The sequence below is a fragment of the Salmo salar genome, chromosome ssa09 (genome assembly GCF_905237065.1).
Source record: "Salmo salar chromosome ssa09, Ssal_v3.1, whole genome shotgun sequence".
Classification (NCBI taxonomy): domain Eukaryota; kingdom Metazoa; phylum Chordata; class Actinopteri; order Salmoniformes; family Salmonidae; genus Salmo; species Salmo salar.
In genome coordinates, this window is record NC_059450.1 from 151657285 (window position 1) to 151670175 (window position 12891).

Here is a 12891-nt window from a genome sequence, read left to right on the forward strand (position 1 = left end):
CCAAAAATAATCACACAGACATTTTCAAAGCAAGCATATATGTCACAAAAACCAAAACCACAGCTAAATGCAGCACTAACCTTTGATGATCTTCATCAGATGACACTCCTAGGACATTATGTTATACAATACATGCATGTTTTGTTCAATCAAGTTCATATTTTTATCAAAAACCAGCTTTTTACATTAGCATGTGACATTCAGAACTAGCATACCCACCGAAAACTTCCGGTGAATTTACTAAATTACTCACGATTAACGTTCACAAAATACATAACAATTATTTTAAGAATTATAGATACAGAACTCCTTTATGCAATCGCGGTGTCCGATTTTAAAATAGCTTTTCGGCGAAAGCACATTTTGCAATATTCTGAGTAGATATCACGGCTAGCTAATTTGACACCCACCAAATTTGGCCCTCAACAAACTCAGATTTACTATAAGAAAAATGGGATTACCTTTGCTGTTCTTCGTCAGAATGCACTCCCAGGACTTCTACTTCAACAACAAATGTTGTTTTGGTTCCAAATAATCCATAGTTATATTGAAATAGCTCCGTTTTGTTCGTGCGTTCAGGTCACAATCCGAAGGGTGACGCGCGAGCGCATTTCGGGACAAAAATGTCAAAATATTCCATTACCGTACTTCGAAGCATGTCAAACGCTGTTTAAAATCTATTTTTATGCGATTTTTCTCGTAAAATAGCGACAATATTCCAACCGGGCGACGTTGTATTCATTCAAAGGCTGAAAGAAAAACATGGCGACTTCTCGTGACCGCACATCTCCAGTGTCACTGACCCCAGGCTGGCCAGTAACAAACAGAGCAGCTGTACTTAGCCCAGAGACTGCAGACCTCTCATTCCACTTTCTGGCGCCTTCTGAGAGCCAATGGAAGCCTTAGAAAATGTCACGTTACAGCACAGATGCTGTATTTTTGATAGAGAGGCTACAGAAGGACAATAAATTGTCAGACAGGGCATATGGAATGGAATCTTCTCAGGTTTTGGCCTGACATATGAGTTCTGTTATACTCACAGACACCATTCAAACAGTTTTAGAAACTTTAGAGTGTTTTCTATCCAAATATATATGCATATTCTAGTTTCTGGGCAGAAGTAGTAACCAGATTAAATCAGGTACGTTTTTTATCCAGCCGTGCAAATACTGCCCCCTAGCCCCAACAGGTTAAACAGCTTGGAAAATTCCAGAACATGATGTCATGGCTTTAGAAGCTTCTGATAGGCTAATTGCGTCTATGGGTCTTCCAAATGGACAATGACCCCAAGCATACTTCCAAAGTTGTGGCAAAATGGCTTAAGGACAACAAAGTCAAGGTGTTGGAGTGGCCATCACAAAGCCCTGACCTCAATCCCATAGAAAATGTGTGGGCAGAACTGAAAAGGCGTGTGCGAGCAAGGACGCCTACAAACCTGACTCAGTTACACCAGCTCTGCCAGGAGGAATGGGCCAAAATTCACCCAACTTAGTGTGGGAAGCTTGTGGAAGGCTACCCAAAATATTTGACCCAAGTTAAACAGTTTAAAGGCAATGCTACCAAATACAAATTGAGTGTATGTAAACTTCTGACCCACTGGGAATGTGATGAAAGAAATAAAAGCTGAAGTAAATAATTCTCTCTACTATTATTTTGACATTTCACATTCTTATAATAAAGTGGTGATCCTAACTGACCTAAAACAGGGAATTGTTACTAGGATTAAATGTCAGGAATTGTGAAAAACTGAGTTTAAATGTATTTGGCTAAGGTGTATGTAAACTTCCGACTTCAACTGTACATCAGACAAACAACACAACACTAAGAAACATTCTCTGGATACCATGCTGATGCCCCAGTCTGGTTGGTTCTGTGTTTTACCTGCTCGTAAAGAACCCAGCAGTTCCAGTCCACATTTGGAACAGATCTGACCATTCTTAACTTAACCACTGTGGACCCTATAAACAACATGGGGTGTATTCTTTGGCTCTGTCCAGCATGGCTCACCAATTAGAGCCATTCACCATGGTCCTCTGGTGCCCTTGCACTCTAGTCCTCTGGTCACCTGGTCCCCTGGTACTCTGTTCCTCTGGTCCTCTGGTACTCTGGTCCCCTTGCACTCTAGTCCTCTGGTCACCTGGTCCCTTGGTCCTCTGGTCCCCTGGTCTGCTGGTACTCTGGTCCTCTGGTCCTTTGATCCGCTGGTCCCCTGGTCTGCTGGTACTCTGGTCCTCTGGTCCTTTGATCCGCTGGTCCTCTGGTCCCCTGGTCTGCTGGTACCCTGGTCCTTTGATCCGCTGGTCCCCTGGTCTGCTGGTACTCTAGTCCTTTGATCCGCTGGTCCTCTGGTACGCTGGTCCGCTGGTCCCCTGGTACTCTGGTCCCCTGGTACGCTGGTCCCCTGGTACTCTGCTTCTCTGGTACTCTGGTCCCCTGGTACTCTGGTCCTCTGGTAATCGGCACTCTGGTCCTCTGGTACTCTGGTACTCTGGTCCCCTGGTACTCTGGTCTGCTGGTCCCCTGGTACTCTGGTTCTCTGGTTCTCTGGTACTCTGGTACTCTGGTTCTCTGGTCCCCTGGTACTCTGATCCCCTGGTCCTCTGGTCCTCTGGTAATCGGCACTCTGGTTTGCTGGTCCTCTGGTCCCCTGGTACTCTGGCCCTCTGGTCCTCTGGTCCCCTGGTCTCCTGGTCCTCTGGTCCCCTGGTCCTCTGGTAACCTGGTCCTCTGGTCCTCTGGTAATCGTCACTCTGGTTTGCTGGTCCTCTGGTCCGCTGGTCCTCTGGTCCTCTGGTAATCGGCACTCTGGTTTGCTGGTCCTCTCTGGTCCCCTGGTACTCTGGCCCCTCTGGTCCGCTGGTACTCTGGTACTCTGGTCCTCTGGTCCCCTGGTCCCCTGGTTCTCTGGTACTCTGGTCCCCTGGTCTTCTGGTAACCTGGTCCTCTGGTACTCTGGTTCTCTGGTACTCTGGTACTCTGGTCCTCTGGTACTCTGGTTCTCTGGTCCTCTGGTCCCCTGGTACTCTGGTCCTCTGGTACTCTGGTCCTCTGGTCCTCTGGTAACCTGGTCCTCTGGTCCTCTGGTAATCGGCACTCTGGTTTGCTGGTCCTCTGGTCCGCTGGTCCTCTGGTCCTCTGGTAATCGGCACTCTGGTTTGCTGGTACTCTGGTCCGCTGGTCCTCTGGTCCCCTGGTCCTCTGGTACTCTGGTCCCCTGGTCCTCTGGTAACCTGGTCCTCTGGTAATCGGCACTCTGGTTTGCTGGTCCTCTGGTCCGCTGGTCCTCTGGTCCTCTGGTACTCTGGCCCTCTGGTCCCCTGGTCCCCTGGTCCTCTGGTACTCTGGTCCGCTGGTCCTCTGGTCCTCTGGTACTCTGGTCCTCTGGTCCCCTGGTCCTCTGGTCCCCTGGTCTGGTCCTCTGGTACTCTGGTCCTCTGGTACTCTGGTCCTCTGGTACTCTGGTATTCTGGTCCTCTGGTACTTTGGTTCTCTGGTCCTCTGGTCCTCTGGTCCTCTGGTACTCTGGTACTCTGGTCCTCTGGTTCTCTGGTACTCTGGTTCTCTGCAATAAGAAACACATGTGTCTGACTGAGGTTTTATTACTCTGCTAATCAACTTCCTGATGATAGGAAAAGTCTAAGTGAGGCAAGCTTTTTATGGGAATGCAGTACAGAGGGGAAGGGAACGCTGAGGATACATCCGGGGGAGAGGGAATAGGAGACAGAGGGGCAGAGGGGGCGGGAGGCAGAGGGGGAGGGGGCCGGAGACAAAGGGGAGACGGGGCAGGATACAGAGGGGGGAGAGGGGACAGGGGCGGGAGGCAGAGGGGGAGAGGGTACAGGACACAGAGGGGGAGAGGGTACAGGACACAGAGGGGGAGAGGGTACAGGAGACAGAGGGGGCAGGAGACAGAGGAGGAGAGGGGGCAGGAGACAGATGGGGAGAGGGGGCAGGAGACAGAGGCTGGGAGGGGGAAGTAGACAGAGGCTGGGAGGGGGCAGGAGACAGAGGGGGAGAGGGAGCAGGAGATAGAGGAGGAGAGGGTACAGGAGACAGAGGGGGAGGGAGGGAGAGAGGGATCAGGAGACAGAGGGGGAGAGGGATCAGGAGACAGAGGAGGAGAGGGAACAGGAGACAGAGGAGGAGAGGGTACAGGAGACAGAGGAGGAGAGGGTACAGGAGACAGAGGAGGAGAGGGATCAGGAGACAGAGGAGGAGAGGGATCAGGAGACAGAGGAGGAGAGGGTACAGGAGACAGAGGAGGAGAGAGATCAGGAGACAGAGGAGGAGAGGGATCAGGAGACAGAGGAGGAGAGGGTACAGGAGACAGAGGAGGAGAGGGATCAGGAGACAGAGGAGGAGAGGGATCAGGAGACAGAGGAGGAGAGGGATCAGGAGACAGAGGAGGAGAGGGATCAGGAGACAGAGGAGGAGAGGGTACAGGAGACAGAGGAGGAGAGGGATCAGGAGACAGAGGAGGAGAGGTGGTGGGAAGGATAGGATGAGATTGGGTAGAGAGACTGAGGGAGGGAGGAGGTCGAGGGTAAGAGATTACGAGAGGGTAAGAGTTGACATATGAGACCTGTTGTCTCCGTCAGAGCAAGTTTTAAATGTTATTACCCCTGCCTCTCTCACCTGTAATGTGTTTGAAATGGAGACTGACCAGTTTTTTACCACACAGCCTGGCTGTGTGTGTGTGTGTGTGTGTGTGTGTGTGTGTGTGTGTGTGTGTGTGTGTGTGTGTGTGTGTGTGTGTGTGTGTGTGTGTGTGTGTGTGTGTGTGTGTGTGTGTGTGTGTGTGTGTGTTTGTGTTTGTGTGTTTGTTTGTTTGTTTAATGGAGTGCTACCAGTGTATGACACAGCCTGGCTGAGTTAGACTCTGGTGCCCAGCATTGCTTCTCTCCTAATTATTACTCTTACGACCACTTCAAGGAGAAAAAATACCGTTCCGTTGCATTGGAGCGTGACACAGATACTTGGCTCTGTGTTTGTGTCTGTCTGTCAGTGTGTGTTCAGACGATCTGCTGGGGGTGGTTCTTGTCAGAGCGAAGCATCAACACGATCAGGGGAATTCTTTATTTCTCGGTAGTGTTTTCCATGGAATAAACACACAGGACCGTAACTCACCCGGCTCCTGGAGAGGGTATCACTCTAAACCATAACAGAGAGGAAAGAGGGACAGAGAAAAATAACAGGCTGAAAGAGAGGCCACAATCATTTCCACCTGGACGAGTAGGCTATTGATAGGTTATTTATGTGATGTGTTGATAATACCTCTCTAAAAGAGAGTACTTTTTGTCCCCCCTGTACCTACTATTTTACCCTCGCTTATCTCCTCTTATCCCCCTCTCCCTCCCTCTCCTTCTCCCCCTATCTCTACCTCTTCCTCTCCCTCACCCTCTCCCCCTATCTCTCCCTCTCCCTGTCCCCTATCTCTCCCTCTACCTCTTCCTCTCCCTCTACCTCACCCTCTCCCCCTATCTCTCCCTCTCCCTGTCCCTCTCCCCCTATCTCTCCTTCTACCTCTCCCTCTCCCTCCATCTCCTGAGGTTTACCAAAGGGGGGCAGTTGCAGGAGGTTGGTGGAATATCTTCTGCACCTTGAACACATTACAATAATGTCCTTCTGACAGTGACAGACCGTACAGAGAGACACAGGACCACAAATACAAATTCCATCTAGACACCGTTGCCCTAGAGCACACAAAAAACTATACATACCTCGGCCTAAACATCAGCGCCACAGGTAACTTCCACAAAGCTGTGAACGATCTGAGAGACAAGGCAAGGCCATCAAAAGGAACATAAAATTCAACATACCAATTAGGATCTGGCTAAAAATACTTGAATCAGTTATAGAACCCATTGCCCTTTATGGTTGTGAGGTCTGTGGTCCGCTCAGCAACCAAGAATTCACAAAATGGGACCGACACCAAATTGAGACTCTGCATGCAGAATTCTGCAAAAACATCCTCTGTGTGCAATGTAAAACGCCAAATAATGCATGAATTAGGCCGATACCTACTAACTACTAAAATCCAGAAATGAGCAGTTAAATTCTACAACCACCTAAAAGGAAGTGATTCCCAACCTTCCATAACAAAGCCATCACTGACAGAGAGATGAACCTGGAGAAGAGTCCCCTAAGCAAGCTGGTCCCCCAGGACAGCAACACAATTAAAACCAACCAAATCATGAGAAAACAAAAAGATAATTACTTGACACTTTGGAAAGAATTAACAAAAAAAAAAAAATGAACATACTAGAATGCTATTTGGTCCTAAACAGAGAGTACACAGTGGCAGAATACCTGACCACTGTTACTGACCCAAACTTAAGGAAAGCTTTGACTATGTACAGACTCAGTGAGCATAGCCTTGCTATTGAGAAAGGTCGCCGTAGGCAGACCTGGCTCTCAAGAGAAGACAGGCTATGTGCACACTGCCAACAAAATGAGGTGGAAACTAAGCTGCACTTCCTGACCTCCTAACAAATGTATGACCATATTAGAGTCACATATTTCTCTTAGATTACACAGATCCACAAATAATTCAAAACAAACCCGATTTTGATAAACTCACATATCTATTGGGTGAAATACCAGTATGCCATCACAGCAGCAATGATGTGTGACCTGTTGCCACAAGAAAAGGTCAACCAGTGAAGAACAAACACCATTGTAAATACAACCCATATTTATGCTTATTTATTTTACCTTTTGTACTTTAACCATTTGTACATCATTACGACACTGTATATATATATATATATATATATATATATATATATATATATATATATATATATATAATATGACATTTGAAATGTCTTTATTATTTTGGAACTTCTGTATGTGTAATGTTTACTGTTAATTTTTACTGTTTATTTCACTTTTGTTTATTATCTACTTCACTTGTTTTGGCAATGTTAACAGATGTTTCCCATGCCAATAAAGCCCCTTGAATTGAATTGAATTAAGTTGATTTCAATTGAGTTGAATTGAATTGAATTGAATTGAGTTGAATTGAATTGGCACACAAGGGTTTATAGATGTTTAGACAGATATAGTAGGTACTATACAGACTCGGCCACAATGTTCCACAAACTCTTGTCTTTTCAAAACCACCTTCCCACTTGTGATTGTGTAAGGATGTGTATACTGTATGTCATCTCATCGTTGTCCTCATCTGTCAAATGTGATATTTGTGTTGTTAATTCCAGGCCCACATCACTTCCAGGAGATTGTGGCAGTTGGGTATCTTTGGGTGTTGGGATTAACGATGGTGGTGACTGTGTTGACGTTTCTGGATCGATCACAATGTTTTGGGATGATTTTCCCTTATTTCCTCAAGGGTTTCTACTCTGTATTTGTATTGCCCAATTGTAAGGCGTAGAAAAGTGTGTGTGTGTGTGTGTGTGTGTGTGTGTGTGTGTGTGTGTAGGCGTAGATATGTTGTCTGATATGCCATAAGTCATTAGTTTGTCTCTGTGGGATGAGTCAGCAGATATGGCTGGAGCTGGGATGGATGGAATGTTTGCCTGGTATGTCATTTCCTGTTCACTCTGAGTCATGGTACTGTGACGTTTGACCCTGGGTGGGCTCACCTGGACTGACTCGACAGGAGCTCAGTCTGACAGTGAGGAAGCACTGACTCGACAGGAGCTCAGTCTGACAGTGAGGAAGCACTGACTCGACAGGAGCTCAGTCTGACAGTGAGGAAGCACTGACTCGACAGGAGCTCAGTCTGACAGTGAGGAAGCACTGACTCGACAGGAGCTCAGTCTGACAGTGAGGAAGCACTGACTCGACAGGAACTCAGTCTGACAGTGAGGAAGCACAGCTATAGATACAGTAGATGACTAGGTCTAAGAAGACAGTCATGCGTCTCACACACACACATATACACACACACACTCTCCTACTCTCTTTGTCCCTTTCGTTCACTTTTTTTTCCTGTCTCTCTCTCTCTCTCTTTGTGTTTTTGTCCACCCGCTGTGTCTCTGACCACAGCCTACATCTCACTCTGCTCAGTTCCCATTGTTCAGGTTATCAGGGCCATGACATCATGTGTGTATAATCTCACTGTTTAGTTTAGGAAAAACGTGTGTGTGTGTGTGTGTGTGTGTGTGTGTGTGTGTGTGTGTGTGTGTGTGTGTGTGTGTGTGTGTGTGTGTGTGTGTGTAAAACCCAGACCCCCATTACAGCCCCGGTCACATGCCGGGGTCTCCCTGAAAGACCCAGTGAAAATACAACCCATTGTACTCATCAGCCATCATTCATCTGGATTAAATTGAAATTCTCTCTCTCTCGCTCTCTCTCTCTCTCGCTCTCTCTCTCTCGCTCTTTCGCTCTCTTTCCATTTCTCTCTCTTTCTCTCTCTCTCTCACTTTCCATTTCTCTCTCTCTCCCTTTCCATTTCTCTCTCTCTCTCCCTTTCCATTTCTCTCTCTCTTTCTTTCTTTCTTTCTTTCTTTCTTTCTCTCTCTCTTTCTCTCTCCCTTTTAATTTCTCTCTCTTTCTCTCTCTCCCTTTTCATTTCTCTCTCTCTCTCTCTCTCTTTCTCTCTTTCGCTCTCTAACACACAGATGGTCCTAGTTTATTTTGCCCATGTTCTTTGTACGAGCTCTTAGGTACATGTCTCTTTGAGTGTTAGTAAACCAGACGTAAAATAAATCATCTTTATTTCTCTCAGTCTCATTTCATTTCAAAGGACTTTATTGTCATGGGAAACATATGTGTACATTGCCAAATAAAGTGAAATAGATAATAAAAAAAAGTGAAATAAACAATAAAAAATGAACAGTAAACATGACACAAAAGTTCCAAAAGAATAAAGACATTTACAATGGTGTTTGTTCTTCACTGGTTGCCCTTTTCTTGTGGCAACAGGTCACAAATATTGCTGCTGTGATTTCACACTGTGGTACTTCACCCAGTAGATATGGGAGTTTATCAAAATTTGATTTGTTTTCGAGTTCTTTGTGGGTCTGTGTAATCTGAGGGAAATATGTGTCTCTAATATGGTCATACATTTGGCAGGAGGTCAGGAAGTGCAGCTCAATTTCCACCTCATTTTGTGGGCAGTGTGCACATAGCCTGTCTTCTCTTGAGAGCCAGGTCTGCCTAAGGCGGACTTTCTCAATTTTACATTTACATTACATTTACGTCATTTAGCAGACGCTCTTATCCAGAGTGACTTACAAATTGGTGCATTCACCTTATGATATCCAGTGGAACAACCACTTTACAATAGTACATCTATATATTATATATATATTTTTTTTGGGGGGGGGGGGGGTTAGAAGGATTACTTTATCCTATCCCAGGTATTCCTTAAAGAGGTGGGGTTTCAGGTGTCTCTGGAAGGTGGTGATTGACTCCGCTGTCCTGGCGTCATGAGGGAGCTTGTTCCACCATTGGGGTGCCAGAGCAGCGAACAGTTTTGACTGGGCTGAGTGGGAACTGTGCTTCCGCAGAGGTAGGGAGGCGAGCAGGCCAGAGGTGGATGAACGCAGTGCCCTTCTTTGGGTGTAGGGCCTGATCAGAGCCTGAAGGTATGGAGGTGCCGTTCCCCTCACAGCTCCGTAGGCAAGCACCATGGTCTTGTAGCAGATGCGAGGTTCAACTGGAACCTAGTGGAGTGTGCGGAGGAGCGGGGTGACGTGAGAGAACTTCGGAAGGTTGAACACCAGACGGGCTGCGGCGTTCTGGATGAGTTGTAGGGGTTTAATGGCACAGGCAGGGAGCCCCGCCAGCAGCGAGTTGCAGTAATCCAGACGGGAGATGACAAGTGCCTGGATTAGGACCTGCGCCGCCTCCTGTGTAAGGCAGGGTCGTACTCTGCGAATGTTGTAGAGCATGAACCTACAGGATCGGGTCACCGTCTTGATGTTAGCGGAGAACGACAGGGTGTTGTCCAGGGTCACGCCAACGCTCTTAGCACTCTGGGAGGAGGACACAATGGATTTGTCAACCGTGATGGCGAGATCATGGAACGGGCAGTCCTTCCCCGGGAGGAAGAGCAGCTCCGTCTTGCCGAGGTTCAGCTTGAGGTGGTGATCCGTCATCCACACTGATATGTCTGCCAGACATGCAGAGATGCGATTCGCCACCTGGTTATCAGAAGGGGGAAAGGAGAAGATTAATTGTGTGTCGTCTGCGTAGCAATGATAGGAGAGACCATGTGAGGATATGACAGAGCCAAGTGACTTGATGTATAGGGAGAATAGGAGAGGGCCTAGAACTGAGCCCTGGGGCACACCAGTGGTGAGAGCACGTGGTGCGAAGATGGATTCTCACCACGCCACCTGGTAGGAGCGACCTGTCAGGTAGGACGCAATCCAAGAGTGAGCCGCGCCGGAGATGCCCAACTCGGAGAGGGTGGAGAGGAGGATCTGATGGTTCACAGTATCAAAGGCAGCAGATAGGTCTAGAAGGATGAGAGCAGAGGAGAGAGAGTTAGCTTTAGCAGTGCGGAGAGCCTCCGTGACACAGAGAAGAGCAGTCTCAGTTGAATGACCATTCTTGAAACCTGACTGATTTGGATCAAGAAGGTCATTCTGAGAGAGATAGCAGGAGAGCTGGCCAAGGACGGCACGCTCAAGAGTTTTGGAGAGAAAAGAAAGAAGGGATACTGGTCTGTAGTTGTTGACATCGGAGGGATCGAGTGTATGTTTTTTGAGAAGGGGTGCAACTCTCGCTCTCTTGAAGATGGAAGGGATGTAGCCAGCGGTCAAGGATGAGTTGATGAGCGAGGTGAGGTAGGGGAGAAGGTCTCCGGAAATGGTCTGGAGAAGAGAGGAGGGGATAGGGTCAAGCGGGCAGGTTGTTGGGCGGCCGGCCGTCACAAGTCGCAAGATTTCATCTGGAGAGAGAGGGGAGAAAGAGGTCAAAGCATAGGGTAGGGCAATGTGAGCAGGACCAGCGGTGTCGTTTGACTTAACAAACGAGGATCGGATGTCGTCAACCTTCTTTTCAAAATGGTTGACAAAGTCATCCGCAGAGAGGGGGGAGGGGGAGGAGGATTCAGGAGGGAGGAGAAGGTGGCAAAGAGCTTTCTAGGGTTAGAGGCAGATGCTTGGAATTTAGAGTGGTAGAAAGTAGAGAGGAGGGAGTGAAAAGATGCCAGGTCCGCAGGGAGGCTAGTTTTCCTCCATTTCCGCTCGGTTGCCCGGAGCCCTGTTCTGTGAGCTCGCAATGAGTCGTCAAGCCACGGAGCAGGAGGGGAGGACCGAGCCGGGCCGGGAGGATAGGGGACATAGAGAGTCAAAGGATGCAGAAAGGGAGGAGAGGAGGGTTGAGGAAGCAGAATCAGGAGATTGGTTGGAGAAGGGTTGAGCAGAGGGAAGAGATGATAGGATGGAAGAGGAGAGAGTAGCAGGAGAGAGAGAGCGAAGGTTGCGACGGCGCAATACCATCTGAGTAGGGGCAGAGTGAGTAGTGTTGGAGGAGAGCGAGAGGGAAAAGGATACAAGGTAGTGGTCGGAGACTTGGAGGGGAGTTGCAGTGAGATTATTAGAACAACAGCATCTAGTAAAGATGAGGTCAAGCGTATTGCCTGCCTTGTGAGTGGGGGGGACGGTGAGAGGGTGAGGTCAAAAGAGGAGAGGAGTGGAAAGAAGGAGGCAGAGAGAAATGAGTCAAAGGTAGACGTAGGGATGTTAAAGTCACCCAGAACTGTGAGGGGTGAGCCATCCTCAGGAAAGGAACTTATCAAGGCGTCAAGCTCATTGATGAACTCTCCAAGGGAACCTGGAGGGCGATAAATGATAAGGATGTTAAGCTTGAATGGGCTAGTGACTGTGACAGCATGGAATTTAAAGGAGGAGATAGACAGATGGGTCAGGGGAGAAAGAGAGAATGTCCACTTGGGAGGGATGAGGATTTCAATGCCACCACCCCGCTGACCAGATGCTCTCGGGGTATGCGAGAACACGTGGTCAGACGAGGAGAGAGCAATAGGAGTAGCAGTGTTTTCTGTGGTAATCCATGTTTCCGTCAGCGCCAAGAAGTCGAGGGACTGAAGGGTAGCATAGGCTGAGATGAACTCTGCCTTGTTGGCCGCAGACCGGCAGTTCCAGAGGCTGCCGGAGACCTGGAACTCCACGTGGGTCGTGGAGCAAGGCTATGCTCACTGAGTCTGTACATAGTCAAAGCTTTCCTTAAGTTTGGGTTAGTCACAGTGGTCAGGTATTCTGCCAATGTGTTCTCTCTGTTTTGGGCCAAATAGCATTGTAGTTTGTTCTGTTTTTTGTCAATTCTTTCCAATGTGTCAAGTAATTATCTTTTTGTTTTCTCATGATTTGGTTGGGTCTAATCGTGTTGCTGTCCTGGGACTCTGTGGGTTGTGTTTGAGAACAGAGCCCCAGGACCAGCTTGCTGAGGGGATCTCTCTCTCTCTCTCTCTCTCTCTCTGTAGGACCTGGACAGTCTGCAGATCCATCTGGAGGAGGTGCGTTTCTTTGACCTGTTTGGCTTCAGTGAAGAGGAGGGCAGCTGGCTCTGCTACATGTGCAACAACCCAGAGAAGGCCACAGGTAAACAAACACACCTGATCCTCCCTATCTAACATAACACACCTGATCCTCCCTATCTAACAACACACCTGATCCTCCTTATCTAACATAACACACCTGATCCTCCTTATCTAACATAACACACCTGATCCTCCCTATCTAACACACCTGATCCTCCCTATCTAACACAACACACCTGATCCTCCCTATCTAACATAACACACCTGATCCTCCTTATCTAACAACACACCTGATCCTCCCTATCTAACATAACACACCTGATCCTCCTTATCTAACATAACACACCTGATCCTCCCTATCTAACAACACACCTGATCCTCCTTATCTAACACACCTGATCCTCCTTATCTAACAC

The 12891-nt window shown here is 47.9% G+C and overlaps 1 pseudogene; it reads left to right on the forward strand.

Annotated features, from left to right (window-relative positions):
• The window catches only part of LOC106591777 (ventricular zone-expressed PH domain-containing protein-like), a 203813-nt pseudogene that overhangs the window by 151947 nt on the left and 38975 nt on the right, over positions 1 to 12891 (forward strand).